The sequence below is a fragment of the Vulpes lagopus genome, chromosome X (assembly GCF_018345385.1).
Source record: "Vulpes lagopus strain Blue_001 chromosome X, ASM1834538v1, whole genome shotgun sequence".
Lineage (NCBI taxonomy): Eukaryota > Metazoa > Chordata > Mammalia > Carnivora > Canidae > Vulpes > Vulpes lagopus.
Window position 1 is genome coordinate 82,173,637 of NC_054848.1, and position 22,946 is coordinate 82,196,582.

The window sequence follows — 22,946 nt, forward strand, 5'->3', positions numbered from 1 at the left end:
GCAAGATTATCCCTTTTACATCAAATTACCTTCACTCCTTTATCAAAGACCAGTTGATTATATTTGTGTAGGTCAATTTCTGGTCTATTATGTTCCATTGATCTATTTGTCTCTTCTTTCACCAATACAGCACTTTCTTGATTAGCTTTATAGTAAGTCTTGAAGCCAGGTAGTGTCAATCTTCTGACTTCGTTCTCCTTCAATACTGTCTTGGCTATTCTGTGACTTTTACATTTTATATAAATTTTAGGGTTAATTTTTCAAAATGCATGAAATAACTGATGGGATTTTCATTGGGATTACATTGAATATATAGATCAAGTTGGAGAGAACCAATATCTTGATAATATTGTTTCTTCCTATCTGTGTACAGGGAATATCTTCCCATTTATTTAAATATTCTTTGATTTTTTTTTCCATCAGAGTTTTAGAGCTTTCCTCATATAGATCTTGTACATATTTTGTCAGATTTATTTTTTAATATTTTTAAAAGATTTTATTTATTTATTCATGAGAGACACGCACACACAGAGAGAGAGAGAGGCCGAGACACAGGCAGAGGGAGAAGCAGGCTCCATGCAGGGAGCCTGACATGGGATTCAATCCTGGGTCTCCAGGATCAGGCCCTGGGCTGAAGGTGGCGCTAAACCGCTGAGCCACCAGGGCTGCCCTTTTGTCAGATTTATACCGAAGTATTTCATTTTCTTGGTGCTAATATAAGTGTTATTGTGGTTAAAATACTTTTTTAGGGATGGCTGGGTGGCTCAGCAGTTGGGCATCTGCTTTTGGCTCCAGGCGTGATCCTGGGGTCTGGGGATCGAATCCCATATTGGGCTCCCTGCATGGAGCCTGCTTCTCCCTCTGCATGTGTCTCTGCCTCTCTCTTTCTGTGTCTATCATGAATAAATAAATAAAATCTTTAAAAAATATAATACTTTTTTAAGCACTTATTATAGTTTGTTTATTGATACAAAAAATTACACACATCAACTATGTATATCTTGATGAGTTTGGACATATAAATATACTCGTGATAACTAGTATCACAACCAAGGTATTAAACATATCCATTACCCCCCACCCCAATTTTCATTGTGTTCTTTTCTGTTTTGCTTTGTTTTTGGTCAGAACATTTGACATGGGATATATCATCCTAACATATTTTAAAGTGCATAATACCACGTACAGTAATGATACTGTTTTCTTCTAAATAAGTTCTATGTGCAACATGAGGCTTGAACTCATGACCCTGAGATCGGGAGTTGCATGCTCTTCTGACTAGTCAGGCACCTCATTATTGTTTTCATTTCCAGATTCCAATTTTTTAACTGACTTTTGTGTATTATTCTTGTATCCTGTAAATGTGCTGTGCGATAGCTGCTTCTTAGGAGTTTTTTGGTTGATTCTCTGGGTTTTTCAGCAGAAACAGTCATATCATTTATGCACAAAGACAGTTTATTTTCTTCCTCCCCAATCTGTATACCTTTTCTTGCCATATTGCATTATCTAGGATTTCAGTATGGTGCTGAATAGATAATGATGTTGAATGGTGAGATGAACATTCTGACTTTGTTTCTTATTCTAGGGAAAAAGCATCTAGTTTCTTACTATTATGGAATATGTTAGACATAGGTTGTTTGTAGATGTTCTTTATCAAGTTAAGGAAGTTCCTCTTGACTCCTACTTTGCTATGAGTTTCTATCATGAATGGTGTTGAATTTTATCAAATGCTTTTTCTTTTTTTTTTGGCTGGGTACAGTGTACTTTATTGATAATACATGACAAGGTAGGGCTCTGTAAGCTTCTCCTTTTCTACAGGGGATCTGGGATTGAAACTGTATTGAGGTTGTGAGAGTCTCAATGTGTTGAGGGATGAGTTGGGGCTAGGAGTCTCCAGTAACCGAAGAATTCTCTTCCTCTTGTGCTTTCTTTCACTGGGTCTGGTAGTCCAGGGGTCTCTTACTCCTTGGAGGCCATGTGGACCGTAAAAAGTCCAACACCTGGTTCCTGTAGCCAAATTCATTGTCATACTAAGAAATGAGCTATAGATAAAATGATTATTGAGAGCAATGGCAGCCCCAGCATCACTGTTAAAGTCTCGGTGTAGCCCAAGATGTTCTTGAGGTGGCCCACATTCTTGATGGCATTGTATTTGGAAGCTTTCTCCACACAGCAGGTCATATCTATGACTCTTACACTGGGGATGGGTACATGTAAGGCCATGCCAGTGAGCTTCCCATTCAGCTCAGGAATAACCTCGCTCACAGCCTTGGCAGCACCAGTAGAAAGAAGCAGGAATAATGTTGAGGGCAGCCCCTTGGCCATCACACCACAGCTTTTCAGAGGGGCCATCCATAACCTTTTGCATGGAAATGATGGCATGGACTGTCATCATGAGTCCCTCCATGATGCAAATGTTGTTATGGATGATTGTGGCCAGAGAGGCCAAGCAATTGGTTGTGCAGGGGTCATTGCTGACAATCTTGGGGAGTTGTCATACTTTTCATGGTCCATGCGCATCACAAACATGCAGACATTAGCAGAAGGGACAGAGATGATGACCCTTTTAGCCCTACCTTCAAGTGACTCCCCAGCCATCTCCATGGTAGTGAAGACTCCAGTGGGCTCCACAATGCATTCAGCATCCACATCACTTGGGTGCTGATGCCGGCCGGAGCTCACTCTCAGGAGATGGCGATAGGTTTTTCATTGATGACAAGTTTCCTATTCTCAGCCTTGCCTGTACCATTGAATTTGCCGTAGATGGAATCATACTAGAACATGTAGCTCATGTAATTGAAATCAATGGAGTCATTGATAGAGGCATTATCCACCTTGCCAAGCACACAATATAGGCAAATCCATTTACTCAACCTTCATTATCATGTTTCAGGGATGTGGCTGGCATTGCACAAGAAAATGCATCTATCTGTTAAATGGGAAGAGCAGAAAGCTTGCCAAATGCTTTTTCTGTATCTTTTCATACGACCATAAGATTTTTATTGTTTAGCTTGTTGTGATGGACTACATTAATTGACTTTCAGATGTCACACCAGCCCTGCATATCTGGAATAAATCCCACAATGTCATGATGTATAATTCTCTTTATACATTTTTGTATTCAATTTGCTCATATTTTCCCAAGGATTTTTTCATCTATGTTCATGAGAGACACTGGTCTGTAGTTGCTCTTTCTTGTAATATATTTGGTTCTGGTATTAGGGTAATGCCAGCCTCAGAATGAGTTAGGAAGGATCACCTCAACTTCTATTTTCTAGATAAGCTTATATGGATTTAGTATAATTTCCTTAAATGTGTGGTAGATTTTACATTGGTAGAATTCACCATCTCAGCCTATTGCTTTCTGTTTTGTCATGTCATTAATTATCGATTTAATTTTTTAAATAGATGCAGACTGATTAAGATTGTCTATTTCTTCTTTTGTGAGTTTTGGTAAATTGAGTCTTTCAAGGAATTGTTCCATTTCAACTAAGTTATCTAATTTGGGAACAGAGAGTTGTTCTTATTATTCTTTTATTATCCTTTTAATGTCTGTGGGATCAGTAGTGATGGTCCTTCTTTCATTTCTAGTTTTAGCAAATTTGTGTCTGTTCTCTTTTTTTACTTACTTAACCTAACTACAAATTCATCTGTTTTATTGACCTCTTCAAAGAACGAACTTTTGGATTTGTTGATTTTTCTCTACTGATTTTTTGTTTTCAATTTTATTGATTTCTGCTCTACTTTTTATTATTTCTTCTGCTAATTTTGTATTTATCTTGTTCTTTTATTTTAACATTTGTTCTCCTTTTCTCATTTCCTAAAGTGGAAGCTTAAATTATCGATTTGAAGTCCTTATTCTCTAATATCCAATGCAATAAATTTCCCTCTAATTACTGCTTTTTCTGCATACCACATATTTTATCATTTTATTTTTATTTTTTTATTTTTTATTTTTTATCATTTTATTTTTAAATTGGTTTAAAATATTTTTGTAGGATCTAGTGTTTACTTAAAACCCAATTAGTTAACCAATAGTGTAATATTAGTTTCAGAAGTAGAATTCAGTAATTCATCACTTACATATAATACCCAGTGCTCATCACAAGTGCCCTTCCCAATACCCATCATCCACTTAGCTCATCTCCCTGCCCATTTCCCTTTCAGCAAACTTCAGTTTGTTCTCTATTGTTAAGAGTCTGTTTTATGGTTTGCCTCTCTCTCTCTTTTTCCCCCTATGTTCTTCTGTTTTGTTTCTTCAATTCCACATGGGTGAAATCATATGGTATTTGTTTTTCTTTGAGTTATTTCACTTAGCATAATGTACTCTAACTCTCTCTATGTCATTGCAAATGGTAAGATTTCATTCTTTTTATGGCTGGGCAATATTGCATTGTAGATATATATATACCACAACTTCTTTATCCATTCATCAGTCAAAATATGTTTTAATTTCTCATGAGACTTCTTTGAACCACATGTTATTTAGAAGCATGTTGTATTTTTTTCAGTCATCTCTTTCTTATTTATTTCTGGTTTAATTCCATTGTAGTTTGAGAGCATATACTGTATGGCTTTTCTTCTTTTAACTTTGTTAAGCTGTGTTTTATGGCCAAGACTATGGTCCATATTGGTGAATGTTTTGTATGAATTTGAGAAGGGTGTGCATTCTGCTGTTGTTAGATAATGTATTCTATAGATATCAGTTAGATCCAGTTAACTGTTGGTACAGTTCAATTCAACAATGTCATTAATTTTCAGCATGTTGCATCTGTTCATTTTATTTTTATTTTTATTTTTAAGTAATCTACACCCCTAGTGTGGAGCTCAAACTTAAAACTCTAAGATCAAGAGTCATGCTCTACTGACTGAGCCAGCCAGGTGCCCCTGGATCATGAATTATTGGTAGAGGAGTGTTGAAGTCTCCAGCTATAATAGTGGATTCATCTATTTCTCCTTGAAGTTCTATCAGATTTGCCTCACATATTTAGACACTGCTATATGCATTATGCAGACACATTAATGCATACACATTAAGGATTGCTATGTCTTCCTGGAGAATTGAACTTTTATCATTATGTAATGCCCTTCTCTATCCCTAATAATTTTCCTTGTTTGAAGTCTTTGTCTGATATTAACAAAGCCACTCTAGCTTTCTCTTGATTACTGTTGGCATGTTATATCTTTCTCTGTCCCTTTACCTTTAATCTATATATGTCTTTACATTTAAAGTGTCTTTTTTTTTTGTAGACAGCATACAGTTGGTCTTGTTTTTTTTTTTTATCCATTTTGACAGTCTCTGTCGTTAACTGGTATATTTAATCTATTGACATTTAAAGTGATTGTTGATATAGTTGTAGTAACAGCAACCACCATTTGTTATTTTCTATTTTTTAAAAGATTTTATTTATTTATTCATGAGAGACACAGAGAGAGAAGAGAGAGAAGCAGAGACATAAGCAGAGGGAGAAGCAGGCTCCATGCAGGGAGCCCGATGTGGGACTCAATCCTGGATCCTGGAATCACGCCCTGAGCCAAAGGCAGACACCTAACCACTGAGCCACCCAGGAGTCCCTATTATTTTCTATTAATTGCCTTTTTTATTTATTATTTTTTTCTGGTCTTCTACTCTTTTTCTGTCTTTGGATTTGAGTATTTTACGGGATTTCATTTTTTCTACTTTCTTAGCATATCAATTGCATTTCTGTTTTAAGTGGTTGTCCACTCATTTACAATATACATTTATAATTAATTCAAGTCTACTTTCAAATAATAGTCCATTACTACATGGATAGTACAAGTAGCTTATAACAAAGTATTCCTATTTCCTCCCTATTATCCCTCATAGCATTGTTGTCATTCATTTCACTATCGATGAGTTATATCACTGAATGCATTGTTGCAACTATTTTGAACAAAATGTTACCTGTTTGATTGAATATAAGAGAAATAAAAGATTTTATTTTACCTTCATATATTCCTAATGCTCCTCTAATGTTTTTCCTTTCATAGCATAAATCTGAATTTTTGATTCATATAATCTTTCTTCTTTCTGAAGAACTTTTAGAAACGTTTCTTGCTAGACAGATTTATTAGTAACAAATTCCCTCAATTTTGTTTTGTCTGAGAAAGTATTACTCTCACTTTTGAAGAATCATTTCACTGGGTTCACAGAATTCTGGGTTAATGATTTGTTTTTTTTTTAACACTTTAATATTTTAATCCACTTTCTTCTTCCTATATAGTTTCTGTAAAGAAGTCAATGTAATTCTTATTCTTGCTTCTTTTTATGTAAGGTGGTTTCCCCCTCTATATTCTCTTTTATTTTTCCATGATTGTTCAGCTTCAAGGCTCAAGATAGGCAATATATTCCTTTTGGTTATTGAAAAGGCAGATTTCTTTCTAGATTACTCTTAAATGACCTCAGAAACTGGGGGTTCAAAATTTGTATAAGGACCTCTTGGTGATTCCACACCTGACGAGTCCCTGGGCTTTGTATTCTGTTCCCTGCATCCTTTAAATATGTAAAAAGTAATGTTTAATTCTACCCAATTTAGTGAATATTATCAAGATGAAAGCTTCAGTGTTCTATTTAGCTTTCTGGGAAGCCATTTTTTAGAGTTTTTAAATTTTAATTCCAGTATAGTTAATATACAGTGTTATATTAATTTCAGGTGTACAGTACAGCTATTCAGCAATTCTATATGGAAGGCATATTTTTAAATACTTAGCCAAACTATTCTTCACCTTTTTTTCCAGACCCCAAAAGTCACTAAAAGTATTTGACTATTATTTTTGTTGTTTTCAGATGGAAGATCATTCTGGGCACACAGTTTCTTATATTGCTGAAAATGGAACCTTTTGGAGAAAACATAAAAAGATAGTAGCTTTATGTTTTTCTATGTTTTGTATACAACAAAATAAATTCTATTATTTTTTGTCTGAAAACATATTTTTATTTTAGGGTAGTCATGATTGATAATGCAGTTGATCTTGAAGGACTAGAAACAACATATCAATAATTAAAAGCAGATAAATTATCTTATAATCATTACTATCAACTGCATTTCTGTGTGAAAAACAGATCACAAAAGGTAACTGAAATCTTTAGGCATTATTCATTGCTTCATTTTTTAAGAGAAAGCCTTAAATTGCATCTTCTCTTACCACTGTGCTTGAAGATAGGTTATCAAAATCTTTAGTGTTATCTTTCTTCATAGCTGTGATAAATCTGAGTGAAAACCATATTACAATATCTTGGCAATTTTTTTGGATTACATAAGGACCTAGTCTTTATTTTTTTAAAAAAAGATTTTATTTACTTATTCATGAGAGGCACCGAGAGAGAGACAAAGGCATAGGCAGAGGGAGAAGCAGGATCCTTGCAGGGAGCCTGATGGTGAGACTCATCCCAGGACCCCAGAGTCACGACTTGAGCCAAAGGCAGATACTCAACCACTGAGCCACCGAGGCATCCCAAGGACCTAGTCTTTCAAAATGTGAAGGTGTACTGTGACTATTGAATGAGACTGTGGGCAAAGTCCCTGATGGAGACAAAATAATCTCTTGAAGGCAAAGACTGTATATCAAGAATCACTGCATAATAATGGTAATAGTACAAGCAAAACTTTAAAAATGGACATGAGAGCCTGGTGGCAGCTTGTCTTCATTTTTATTTCAATCTTATTTGAGACCTTTTTCATATTTTTAATACGCTGCCTACATTCAGCTAATAGTGACTCTGGGTCCCTGCGAATGAGCACCCTAGTGTACAATTGTACCTAGAGGCCACAATCTGACTCTATACAGCACACAGTCTGTGCATTCATTTCCTCACCTGCAATGGTGGGGGTGTCTAAGGCCAGAGAATGACTGGATGTTTGTGAGCCTCATGAAGTAGCCTATTGTTCCACATCAAGATATCTTCCTAGACTTTGTATAGACTACCTAGATGCTGCCTACATATGAATTGCCCCTTCACAGGACAAGGCTTCTAAAAACACTGTTCCAGATTCTCCTGTATTGTCTCCTCTAGTGTAGAACCTATACTCTTGAAATCGTCCTCCTCACCCTTGGGATCCTGCAGCATCTCCCAGTTGTATGCAGGTCCTTTTTTTACTACTACCTGGTTGATTCTGATGCTTACATTTTTACCTTGTTTCTCCCTGTAGCCATTGCTTACTCAGACATGGTTTGTTTAGTCCTGTATAGGCATCCTTGCAAAAGTCATTCTTTACTATTATTATACTTTTAAATGTTTCAGGATAAAGTAAAAACTATTTTGATGTTTTTTGGCTGGGATAGGCTATGCTTTCCAATTCACAGGCATGTTGAGGCCCTTTGTCACCTCCTTATTCTGTACAAGATGAACAATTTGTCCAGTGAGGTTATCATTCTGCTCCTGTATTTGTTGGTTTGGAGAGAAGAGCTACAGATAGGTTATCTTTAAAATTTTCTTTCTATAAATGATTATATACTATATACAATATTCTCTACATTGCTTATTTCACTTAACAATCTTGAACATCTTTCCATATCAATAATATAGAACTGCTTCTTTCTTTCAAACTACTGCCAGGTACTCCACTGTATAAATGTAAAACAACTAATTTAGCCAATCCCCTACTGAAGGATGTTAAGAGTTTTTTTTTTTTTCAGTCTTTTCCTATTACAAACAGTGCAGCAACAAACATCCTAGTATATACATTATATGCACATGTGCCTCTAGAATACTGAATCACGGGATGTGTGCATTTTTATATGGATACATATGGCCAGTTTACTCTCCACTGAGTTTACATTCTACTGAATTTTAAATTTTTTAATGATTTTATTTATTTATTTGACACAGAGAGAGAACAATCAGGGGGAGTGGCAGAAGGAAAGGGAAAAGTGGGCTCCCTATTGAGCAGGGTGCCTAATACGGGGCTTGATCCCATGACCCCGGGATCATGACCTGAGCCAAAGGCAGATGCTTAACCGACTGAGCTACTCAGGTGCCCCCCACCATTGATATTTTAAAACTAATGGTAACAAGTTCTTCCCTTACACACAAAAAATTCTTCCTTACACTACATTATTTTAACATTTTGAATTTTTTTTCAAAATTAATATAGTCTTCTTTTAAAATTAAAAAAAATTAGAGTAAGCTAAATCCTCTTTTACCACTATTCCCAAATCTGGTCTAATCAGTGCTGTCCTCAAAGCAATCACCATCTTGAGTGTGCCTGTTACGATGTGTATTCTTTTTTACTCTTTTCTGTGCATTGGCAATAATATACATTAAGTGTAACTATAGAGGATACATACATTACTTTGTGGTTTTATCTTTTTACATAAATGTTATCATATTATGTATATCATTTTGCATGGTTTTTAACCTAGTAATTTTTTGACTTCACTTTACATTGATTGATGACTGAAAGAAGATACTATTTCTTGCTCAAGATGCATGTCCATTGAGGGTTAGAGAGCTCTGCTCATTGGACCTAGGGACCCAAGCTGCTGGAGCAGTCACCATTTTGAACATTGACAGTTTTCATAGCATAAGGAAAGCAAGCTCTTCAGGGTTTCCCACGTGTCACAGAAAGAACAACTCATTGGCCAGAATTAGACATACCGTCTGTCCTAAGCAATCATAAGAGAGCCACTGAGTGCAATCCTACTGTATGTCCAGAAAGTGAAGCAAACTGAGTAACAGCAAATAACACTAATTACTTTAATAATCAAGAAAACTGAGCTGCAGAACATACACATTTCCCATTTTAATATACACTCCCAAATTATACTCCAAAGTATACCACTATCAGACTGTGATCTCCCCATATTTTTCTCAACAATTGTTAATAGCATTTTTTTGAAGTTTTCCAGTCTGATGAAGGAAAAAAATGATGCTAATATAATTTGCATTTTTTCTGATTGCTAGTGTGGTTGAGTATCTTTTCATTTGTATCGGTCTTTTGTACTTCTTCTGTAACCTACATGTTCATGTCATTGGCCATTTTTCTATTAAGTTGTTATTAAGTATTCTAACCAATTTGTAGAAGTGCTTTATACATTATGGATATGGATCCTTATTGTTATGTGTGTTGTAAACTTTTTATCAGATTGTTATTTAAAGTCCACTTCCTCTTATTATTCTCTATGACACAGAAACCAATGCTTTGAATCTCTCACATAAAGTCCACTGAAACATTTGAAAATAGCTAAGTCACTCACTATCTTTCTCTTCTTTGAGCTAAATAGTCTGAATTCCTTTAACCTTTCCTCATAAGACTGATATTTCAATTTCTTTAATCACATTTCTACTTTGTCCACATATTAGTACTATAGTGGCCTACTAGACACACCATACACTTCTAATCTGTGTAGCTGGCCTGCTTTTTTTCTTTCTTCTCTTCTTAATTAGCAGCCAGTAAGCTTAAAGCTAAATTTGTTTTCCACCAATAGGAAGAATATATTTCTTTACAACTTGCATTTTGAGCCCCATTCCAGCCTTTTTATATCCCAATACTTGTTTCTCTCTCTTCTTTGCTATTTTTAAAATTCACCTTATATTTTATTTTATGTGTCATTAGATGTCTATTTTTCTGGGAAAATGAGAGGTATAAGTAAATGGGTAAAGGGCAGAGAGAGAAAGTGAATGAGAGAGCTCTGGAAAATTTATAATGTAAAAGTTCATTTCCCAGAACTATTTTATCTTAATTTTAGCCTGCTTTGGTTGGATACTTTCCCCACAAGAACTTTATGGTATAGATTCTGGTAAATTCTTTTTTTTTTTTAAGATTCTGGTAAATTCTGATCCTTTTCATTCTACTCACTATTTTCCTTTTTACGCAGGTACCTAGTTGTCAGTCCGTCCCAGAAGTAACAACTTGTATTTTTCCGTTTTAAGTTTTATCCTGTTTCTGTAAGGGGCATTTCCCCCAAATTAGTCACAATCATTTTTAGTTGAATTCTGTTATTGAGAAGAACTAGCAGCTCCTGTGTCATTTAGCATCATCTGCAAACTTGGGAATTTTTCCTTAAATATATATCTCAGGCATAATAAAATTATATACCTAAACTATCAACATCTTGATAGTTTGATTAGAATTTCATTGTTTTCTGATTGCTGAGCATTTCTAGTGGCATGGCTGTTTATTTCAGGCCTAGTGTGCACCATCAAGTGGTGTTCCTGTTATGCAGAATCACCAGAAATACAGTGCCCCTTACAAGATAATGCACACAGGCCAGCTGAGAACAACTGGGGACCCCAGAAAGGTCTCAGATGAGTTTCTGTGGCTTCATCATTTCTCACTCCAGGTAGTGCCTGGGTCAAATACCTTCTAAGTTTTTGTGCCTTCTTTTCAAAAACTCTTGTTATAGCCATCACTAGTGCTCCCTGTCTATGTCATCATCAACACTTTGTGCTACAGTTAGTTGCCTAAGTTTCCTTTATACTATGGGATCACTATGTAGTAGAATGCCATCTTGTTCAGTGTTTTCCCAGTAACATAAAAATTGAGATGGACAGATTTCAGTTTGTTATAAGCAAAATCATTCTTACAATCAGAGCCTTTCCAGCAATAGAACAGACTGTTTCTTTTCTTTTTTATAGGTAAATGGATGGTGTTTATTTATTTATTTAATAATAAATTTATTTTTTATTGGTGTTCAATTTGCCAACATACAAAGTAACACCCAGTGCTCATCCCGTCAACTCTCCCCCTCAGTGCCTGCCATCCATTCACCCCCACCCCCAGCACTCCTCCCCTTCCACCACCCCTAGTTCCTTTCCCAGAGTTAGGAGTCTTTATGTTCTGTCTCCTTTTCTGATATTTCCCACACATTTCTTCTCCCTTCCCTTCTATTCCCTTTCACTATTATTTATATTCCCCAAATGAATGAGAACATATAATGTTTGTGTGGATGGAACTGGAGGGTATTATGCTGAGTGAACAGACTGTTTCTTAAAGTAGGTAGCGCGGGAACTCCAGAGGTATTCAAGTAAAAGTTGAAAAGCTCTCATCCCCCCACTAAATTATACCATCTGTCATCATTAAAATAAATCAATTAAATTTTTAAATGGAGGTATCTATTTTTGCTGAATATACATGAATCTTGTAAAACATTAAAATTGTACAGAAAAGATCACTCTGGTGCAGGGAAGAGCTCCTATTGGACAAGGTAAGAGGTGATTCAGGAGAAGCATTTATGACATGTGCCAGTCATTGAGTTATGGTGTCTTAACTCAGACCAACTCTTCTATACTATGCATTGTGATGCTGAGGCTGGGAGTCAGAAAACTACATTTCTACATTTGACAACTGGATTCACATCAGGCTCTGCCAGTAGCAAGTGTTAGAAGGAGACTGCAAGGCTGAAGCAGGAAGAGACTTGCTCATTGTCTGTTCCATTTAGCAAATTTCAGTTATACAGTTATACGACACATTGTCACCAACTACAGTCACCATGTTATACATTAGATCCTAAGACCTTAAACATTTTATAACTGAAAGTTTGTGCCCTGATACCAACTTCTCCCTATTTCCCCCACCCCTCAGCCCCTGGCAACCACTTGTCTTCTCTCTGTTTCTGTGAGTTCAACTTTTATTTTTTTAGATTCCACATATAACTGATACCATGTAGTATTTGTCTTTGGCTAATTTCATTTAACCTAATTCACTCCAAGTTCATCCATGTTGTTAGAAATGACAGGGTTTCACACTTCATTAAGGTTGAATAATATTCTGTGATGCATATATATATGCATATATATCACATTATCTTTATTCTTATTATCATTATCTATCTATTTATCTATCTGTCCTTTTATCTATTGATGAGCAGACACCTAAGTTGTTTCCATGCCTTGGCTATTGTGAATAAGGCTGCTGTGAAGATCAGAGTACAGATACCTTTTCAAGATACTGATTTGGTTTAATTTGGATATATACCCAGAAGTGGAACAGCTGGGTCATATAGTAATTCTATTTTTAATTTCTGGAGGAACCTCCATACTGTTTTCCATAGTTGCTGCACTAATTTACATTCCCATCAACAGTGCACAAGTGTTCCTTTATCTCTATAACCTCACCAGTATTTATTATCTCTTGTCTTTTTGATAATAGCCATCCTAACAGGCATGAGATGAGAGCTCATTATGGTTTTGATTTGCATTTCCCTAATGATGAGTGATGTTGGGCATCTTTTCATGTACCTGTTGGACATTAGTAAGTTTTTTTTTTATGTCTATTTAAAGAACATTTTTTTCCAGTTTACTTATTTTTATTTTTTATTTTTTAAAAGATTTTATTTATTTATTCATGAGAGACACAGAGAGAGAGGCAGAGACACAGGCAGAGGGAGAAGCAAGCTCTATGCAGGGAGCCTAATGTGGGACTTGATCCCAGATACCGGGATCACACCCTGGGCCTAAGGCAGGTGCCAAACCGCTGAGCCACCCAGGTATCCCGATTTTTTCCAGTTAAATTGAAAAATAACTGTCATATATCACTGTATGAGTTTAAGGTGTGCAGTATGATGGTTTTATTTTACATATGATGGTTTATTTTACATATAATGTGAAATGGTTACCACAATAGATTTAGTTAACACCTAACATCTCATATAGATACAATAAAAAGAAAAGAGTAACAATTTCTCTTTGGGATGTGAACTCTAGGATCTACTCTCTTAACAACTTTCCTAATATATCATAAAGTAGTGTTAACTTTAGCCACCATAATCTACATTTCACTCCTAGTACTTGTCTGATAACTAGAATTTCGTACCTTTTGACCATTTTTTTTTCCAATTCCATACCTCCACCTTTGGTAATCACAAATCTGATCTGTTTTGCTCTGAGTTTGGTGGGGGTTTTTTGCTTTTATATTTTACATATAAGTGAGATGATACAATATTTGTCTTTCTCTGACTTATTTCACTTACATAATACTCTCGAGGCCCATCTAAGTTGTTGCATTAAATGGTAAAATTTCCTCATTTTTTTAGGACTGAAATATATATACAATATATATGTGTGTATAATATTTACATATATTATATATAACATAGTTAATATGTAATACATATGTATTATATATGCATATACTATATATACTATATATATGTATACGTATATGTATATGTATATGTATATATCACGACTTCACTCATCCGTCAATGGACATTTAGGTTGTTTCCATGTCTTTTTACCAATTTTAATTAGGTAATTTTTTTATATTGAGTTGTATAGGTTTGTTATATAATTTAGATATTAAATCCTTATCAGTCATATGGTGTGCAAATATTTTAATCCATTCTGTGCTATCCTTTCATTTTATTCATGATTTCCTTTGATGAGCAGAAGCTTTTTAATTTGATGTAAGTCCACTTGTTCAATTTTGCTTTTGTTTCCTTTGCTTTTGGTATCAATCCAAAAAGTCATTCCTAAAACCAATGTTGAGGAGCCTATCCCCTGTTTTTTTGTAGGAGTTTTATGGTTTCAGGCATTACATTCAAGGCTATCTCAAGTTGGTTTTTGTATATGGTGAACTGAGGGGTCCAGTTTCATTCACAGATAAAATTCACATCCACTGAAATACACAAATTTTAGTGGTACCACTTAATAAGTTTTAACAAATGCATACACCCATGCAACCCAAGCCCCACTGAGACAGGCACATTATTTCAAAAGTTCTTGCTGCATGTTCTTTTGTAATGTACTCTTTTTGTAGTTAAAACCATATTGTGATTATCATTTGTTGTCAATGAATACAGATTGTGTTTTCTTTTATATTTTAAATGTAAAATATGTTTATGCTGTAAACTCAAATGGTCTTTTTCTCCCAAGTGATGAGAATGTATACACAATACTGTTTTGCACCTTGATTTTACTTTTATCACTTTACAACACATCTTTCCATATGAGTACGTACTGAGCTAAGAAATTTTTTAGCAGATATATATTCACTAAAATGAATTTAATATAATTTATACGATTGTATCCCTGTAAACAAACATTAGAACTCTCCGATTTTTCAGTATGACAACCAGGGTTATAATGAAAAACTGTAGATATTTACCACCACCTTTGTTTTATTATATCTAATACAGAGTCCCAGAAGTGGGATAACAGGACTTTTAGTTAGGAAGACTTAATTCTCACACCCATTCCACACTCCCTGAAAACAGTGTATGTGATTTCTATTATCTGGGTGTATATTTTCCAGGTTTTTAAAGCTGGGAAGATAAAGTTTATATTCTAAGAATGAAGAGCCAAGTTAAGGATCAAAGGATGGAAATATGACCTGAGGCTTCTGGACAACCTGAGGAATACAAGCATTATAAAGCACATAGACAAAGGGAGCTGGGACAGTCTTTATAATATAACAATAATAGTTAACACCAAAAAACAATATATAATTAACCCCATAAAGGAAAAAATGAGGAAGAAAGATAGGTGATTATCCAGGAAATTTACAAAGTCCAGAAATGTACAGCAGTACTTCATTCTCAAACTTGAATTCAATCAGAATCACCTGCAGGGTTTGTTCGAAACACAGACTGCTAAGCCCTGCTCCAAGAATTTCTGATTCAGCATATCTTTGGTGGGACCCAAGAATTTGAGTGTCTATTAAGCTATCAGGTGATATCAATGCTGCTGGTACAGGGACCATACTGAGAAACATTTATCTAGAGCATAGAGACTAGAAAGATAATTCTCCTATTCCAGCCTATATCGGCCAAAATATTGTTCCAATTTTCATTTAGTCCACACGGACAAATTCTTGTAGATAGAGATGTAGTGATAACTATTTCTTTCATCTTTTTTGGGGGGGATCTCCTTTTTTTCTGCATATAAAACCATGCCAAATCCTCTTTAATCTCTGCTCCCTTAATGTTCCATATCTCTCAATCTTGATTACAGGACTGATATTAGAAATTTAAAATTTGATGAAAAACATCTTCAGTAACTAATTTTACCAAATGACCACATCTGAAATGTAGGAACAGATCTTATTCACATATGCCCACATAGAGACTGTCTAGAAAAAATGCACAGATTTAATATTTCAACTGGAAAGTTGAATTAACTACCTTTCTCTAGATGTAGTGTGTATTAATTCAATTAATTTACTAGGCTACATGCCAAAATCAAAATCATGTTGAATCAGAAAAAGAAAATTACAACTATGAGTATTTATGTATGCATGTACACGCATTTCGTTGGGCTATTCAACTTTTGACACATCAAATTTACTAGTTTTTCAGGCATAGCCATCTCCATATGTCATAAAATTTCCTATAAATAATCTATCATCTATCTATCTATCTATCTATCTATCTATCTATCTATCTATCTATCATCTATCTATCTAAAATAAATGCAAGATCACATGCCTCATTCTGCCATTTATCTTATTTTCATACGATTGATAACTTAAATAAAACTAAACTTCATTTCTAAATAAAAAGAGTATCCAAGGTAATATCAGATTGTGCAGCTCAAAAGCACATATGTTTCCAACATTTACTGAACACCCACTATGTACTATTTAGTACATGCTAGGCATACGAAGAGATGACGGTTTCTGTCCTTGAGTAGTTTGCTGTCTGCTGGGGGCAACAGATATAAGTAACTACAAGGCTATGTGAAAAGGGCTAATATAGAGGCATGAATACAATTCTGTGGAATCACCAAATAAGTTATTTTTTTCTTGAGGAATCCGAAAAGTCTTCATGAAGATTGTGACATTTGAATTGAGTCCTTAAGGGGTTGCCTGGTGAAAAGATAAGAAAGACAATTTTGAGAAAAGGGGTTTGTGAACAGGCAGAAGTTTGTAGGTATGAAAGAAATTAATGTGTTCAGAGAAGTGCAAGAAATTTGGTGTGGCTGGATTCTGGGTGATAGGAATCGAAAGTGGGGAGATGAAGCAGAAAATGTGGGGAGGAACTAGATTATAAAGAACTTTTTAAAGATTTTATTTATGTATTCATGAGAAACAGAGAGAAAGAGAGAGAGAGAGAGAGAGACAGGTAGAGGGAGAAGCAGGCCCCATGCAGGGAGCCCCATGTGGGACTCGATCCTGGGACTCCAGGATTACTCCCTGAGCCTAAGGCAGGCGCTAAGCCACTGAGCCACTCAGGGATCCCCTATAAAGAACTTTGGAACCCATGTTCTGGAGTTGGGACATTTTAGTGAGCACTAAACCTTTGAAAGAAACAGTGTTTGTCTGTTAGTGCTAAAATATCTCATTCCACCTGTGTAAGTGCTTCATTCATTTATTCAACATATATTGAGAACCTACTATGTGAAAAGCACTATACCAAGTCACTTTGAGAACTACATAGATGGATCAGACAGTCAAGTAATAAGCTCCGTAACCTTGTATCCTAGTGAATTGTTTTGAATACACACAGACACACAGACACCCCTACACACACACACACACACATGCACAACTTGAGCAGGAATCAGATAGAGACCTACGGACTCAGTTATGTGCCCCAAAATTCATATGTTGAAGTCCTAATCCCTAACATGACTATATTTGGAAATAGAGCTTTTAGGAGATTAGAAGAGGTCACAAGGGTGGTCCTTATAAAAAAGAAGAAGTATGGGACACCTGGGTGGCTCAGCGGTTGAGAGTCTGCCTTTGGCTCAGGGCATGATCCCAGAGTCCCGGGATAGAGTCCCACATCGGGCTCCCTGCATGGGGCCTGCTTCTCCCTTTGCCTAAGTCTCTGCCTCTCTCTGTCCCTGTGGGTTTCTCATGAACAAATAAATAAAATATTTTTTAAAAAAAGAGTAAGTAAAAGAAATCCTATCTCTCCTGGCACATGCATGGAGAAAAGGCCATGCGCAGACAGTGAGAAGGTGACCGTCTACAAACCAGGAAGAGAGCCCTCATCAGAATCTGACCGTGCTGGCACCCTGATTTTAGACTGCTAGAGTTGTGAGAAAATAAATTTCTGTTGTTTATGTCACCCAGTTGATGGTGTTTTATGATGGCAATCTGAACAGACTAACATGGAGAGAAAGGATATTGCCGAATTGATTTTACCCAAGAAGTCATGATAGAAACTTAAAGTAAGTCAAGATTTCTAAACTCATCTAGACCAAGTGCCCACTGAGTGCAAGAATCAATTCTACAGTATACCTTGGCTTGAAGTTATCCAGTAATAAAGACTCACTACCCAAAGAAACAGCCCATATCATAATGGATAACTTTGGAAGTTTGAGAAGTCATATAACAAGATGCAATCTGTCTACATCTAATTGCTACTGTTTCATTTTGCTCTCTCCATCCAGCACAGATGGAAAACTTTCAGCTTTCTAGCTCTAAGAAGCAGCAGGATTCGTTTAAAAAGCTGGGACCACTTTCACCTTTACATTTATAAATTTACCTGTGGTTGAAGATATGTACTTGCCCCCAGGAACCATATTTGGAAAATATATACTAACTAGGAATTCCTACCAGAAAATTTACCTTAAGTCATTTACCTGATGTTAGTAACATGGATCCCTGAAATAGATGTTACTGAACCCAAGCTATATCCCATCTGATCATAACACATGGGTTGAGGTTGCCCATGGCTGAAGTTTCTCTAGGTCTTCAAGAATTCTCAATGTTGCCATAGTATGTTATAGCATGCAGACATTGTTATTACAATGAAATAATTTATCTGTACATAAAAGACTAGAGTTTGCTTGGATTATCAATTGTGATCTAATAGAAATACTGTAAGTTATTGGTCAGAAAAATTGTGCTCAGTCCTTGTATTTGATTATAAATCACTACTTGGTATGGGCAAGTGTCTAACACTTCGTGTCTCCATTTCCTTATCTCTAATACTTGAGAATTATTTCCCTTCCATTATGAGTATATGGTGAGAATAAAATGAAAATTTCTTAAGAAAGAGTCTACAGATATTTGTTCTAAAGCCTCTTCACAGAGGAAGACATAGACATGGCCAACATGCACATGAGAAAATGCTCTACATCACTTGCCATCAGGGAAATACAAATCAAACCACAATGAGATACCACCTCACACCAGTGAGAATGGGGAAAATTAACAAGGCAGGAAACCACAAATGTTGGAGAGGATGCGGAGAAAAGGGAACCCTCTTACACTGTTGGTGGGAATGTGAACTGATGAAGCCACTCTGGAAAACTGTGTGGAGGTTCCTCAAAGAGTTAAAAGTAGACCTGCCCTACGACCCAGCAATTGCAGTGTTGGGGATTTACCCCAGAGATACAGATGCAATGAAATTCTGGGACACCTGCACCCTGATATTTATAGCAGCAATGTCCACAATAGCCAAACTGTGGAAGGAGCGTCGGTGTCTATCCAATGATGAATGGATAAAGAAGATGTGGTTTATGTATACAATGGAATATTACTCAGCCATTAGAAACGACAAATACCCACCATTTGCTTCAATGTGGATGGAACTGGAGGGTATTATGCTGAGTGAAGTAAGTCAATCGGAGAAGGACAAACATTATATGTTCTCATTCATTTGGGGAATATAAATAATAGTGAAAGGGAATAGAAGGGAAGGGAGAAGAAATGGGTAGGAAATATCAGAAAGGGAGACAGAACATAAAGACTCCTAACTCTGGGAAATGAACTAGGGGTGGTGGAAGGGGAGGAGGGCGGGCGGTGGGGGTGAATGGGTGACAGGCACTAAGGGGGGCACTTTACGGGATGAGCACTGGGTGTTATTCTGTATGTTGGCAAATTGAACACCAATAAAAAATAAATTTATTATAAAAAAATAAATTCCCAGAAATCATCCAAAAAATAAAAAATAAAAAAATTAAGCCTCTTCAGAGACTTATTTTTCCGAGGAGGTATAATGGATATATTGTTCTCTATTTCTTCTACCTTCCATTAAGTTCAACTTTATATATGTAATATATATAGTTGTATATGTATATACATATTGTATGTGTATAGTGTACACACACACATAAGGAAGACAGAAATCAGACCAATTAGATACCTCAGGATTTGAAGAATATCATGATGGTGAGTTCTCTAGGTTTATTTTTTGCCTCTTATATTCCAGACTAAGTGCTGGAGGAGCCAGAAATGCCAATGGGCCTGGGCAAATTATATATATATATATATATATATATATATATATATATATATATATATATTATATAGCTTTCTCTAGCCAGAGGACCAGGAGAGAGGCAGCCTAGCCAGACAGAAAACTTTTAGACAATAAACACTCTCTTCTAGCCAAATGCCACAGGAAAAAGCTATGGTCACATATACACTAGGAAAGGCCAAGTAGAAAACCAAGTTTTCCATGATATCCAGACTATAATGAAGTGCCTCAAAACCCCTGGTAGTGTGTGATCGCAGAAGGCCAAGCAACGAGCGGAGACTTCATCCTTGCTGGGAAGAAATGAGTCTCCTCCTGCCTACCACCTGCTGACTCTCCCACCTCAATGTCAGTGGAGACCATGTGGAGAACCTGGACTTCTCCTCCATCTAACAGTGAAAAGGAACCATTTCTCCTCCTCACTTAGGGTAGTGTCAGAAAGGATTTAGAGAAGAGTCAAGACTTTTACCACCACCCAATGGTAAGAAAGCTATCATCTGGTGTTGTTAGTGGATATCACTTGGGAAAAGCAGTAATAAGGAACACCTAATCCTCCCATTCAGAGAGCTATCACTGTAGGCCTAATGGGAAGACAAAACTTTACCTTCTTACAGCAGTAATGAAGAGCTCCCTCTTGGGCATTATAAAAGACCAAGTAGGGAAATGACTTCTATTTCCACCTGGAAGTTATGAAGTGGCATTCCCACTTCCTCCAGTGGAGTGATATTAGAGGAGGCCAGCTGAAGTAGAAGATTTAAATAGGAAGCAGAGCCTATAATATAATACCCCAAATTCAGGTTTCAGTCAAAAGTCACTTGCAGGGGTGCCTGGGTGGCTCAATAGTTTAACTGTCTGACTTGTGATTTTAGCTCAGGTCATGATCTCATGGGTCATGGGATCAAGCCACACTCAGCAGAGAATCTTCTTGAGATTCTCTCCTTCTGCCCTTCCCCCTACTCATACTCTATTTCTCTCTCAAATAAATAAATCTTTTTAAGAAGTGACTTGTAGGGCAGCCTGGGTGGCTCAGCAGTTTGGTGCTGCCTTTGGCCCAGGGCCTGATCCTGGAGACCCAGGATCAAGTCCCACGTCGGGCTCCCTGTGTGGAGCCTGCTTCTCCCTCTGCTTGTGTCTCTGCCTCTCTCTGTGTGTCTCTCATAAATAAATAAATAAATAAATAAATAAATAAATAAATAAATAAATAAACTCTTTAAAAAATGACTTGTAAAAAGAATCAAGAAGAAGATGACTAAATAAAATAATACAATGAATAGATGTCAACACGAAGATAACAGAAATACCAGGATAATCTGATAAAAGTTTTAGAGTAGCTGTCTTAAATATGTTTCAATAAGCAATTATGAACATATTTGAAACAAATTATCCAAAAAAGCCACAGGAAAGAAAAAGACTATCTCAGCAGATAGAGGGCATAGTAAAGACTCAAATGGAATTCAGCAAAGTTGTAGGGTTAAAGATCAACACAAACATTATTTGAACATCTGTGTACTCGCAGTGAATGACCTAAAAGGAAATTATTTTAAAATTCCACTTAAAATAGCATCAAAAAAGAATGAAACATATAGGAATAAATTTCATTTATTATTATCAAATTCCAAATTGCACTTATTTATTATCAAATAAATACAAGATATATGCAGTTAAAATTATAAAACAATGCTGAAATAAATTAAAGAAGACTTAAATAAATGGAAAACATCCTGTGTTCATGAACTGGAAGATTTAATATTGCAAAAATCACAGTACTCCTCAAAGCAATCCACAGATTAAATGAAATGTCTATTAATATCCCAGAAGCCTTTTTTCCACAGAAATGCAAAGGCTTATGCTAAAATTCATATGGAATTGCAAGGTACTCAAATAGCCAAACAACCTTGAGAAAGAACAAAGGTGAAGGATTCATACTTCCCAATTTCAAAACATATTACGATGCTACACCAATCAAAGCAGTGTGGTACTAGCACAGAAATAGACACATCGATCAATAGAATACAGTAGAGTCCAGAAATAAACCCTCACATTTATGGTTAAATGATCTTCAACAAGGTGTCGACACTATTCAATAATGAAAGACTATTCTCTTCAATAGATGATTCTGTGAAAACTGGATGGCCACATGCAAAATAATGAAGTGGCATATTCTTCAAACTACATACAAAAATTAACAACACAATCAAAGAACTAAACATAAAATTCTTAGAATAAACCATAGGGGTAAATATTCATGAACTTGAGTTTGACATTGTTTCTTAAATATAATGCAAAGAATACAAGCAATAAAAGAAAAAATAGATGAATTAGACTTCATCAAAATTAAAAACTTCTGTGTATCAGAGGACAATCAAAAAATTGAAAATACAACCCATAGAAGGGGAGAAAATATTTATAAATCACCTATCTGATGTGTTTAGTATCCAGAATATAAAAGGACTCTTAAAATTCAACAATAAAAAGAAAACCCAGTAAACAATGGGCAAAGGACCTGAATAGATATTTCTTCAAAGATATACACGTTGCCAATAAGCACACAAAAAGATGCTTAGCATCCTTAGGCATTAGGGAACTGTAAATCAAAACTGCAATGAGATGGCATTTTACCTCCACTAGGATGGCTGTAAGAATTATAAAGGAGTTCTGGTTCAAGATGGTGACATAGAAGGACCCTGAACTCACCTCCTCCATGGCACATACCAAATCTACAACTATTTATGGAGCAATTTTTCCTGAAGAAAAACTGAGGGCTGACTGAACAGCTTCTGCACAACAAAAGATAAAAAAAAAAGAACATATAGAGAACAAGACAGATGGAGATGTTG

General features: G+C 35.8%; 1 pseudogene; it reads right to left on the bottom strand.

The window, feature by feature from the left end:
* Window positions 1–1,959: 1,959 nt before the first annotated feature.
* On the bottom strand, window positions 1,960–22,812 carry LOC121482610 (annotated as a pseudogene).
* Between the last annotated feature and the right edge of the window lie 134 nt (window positions 22,813–22,946).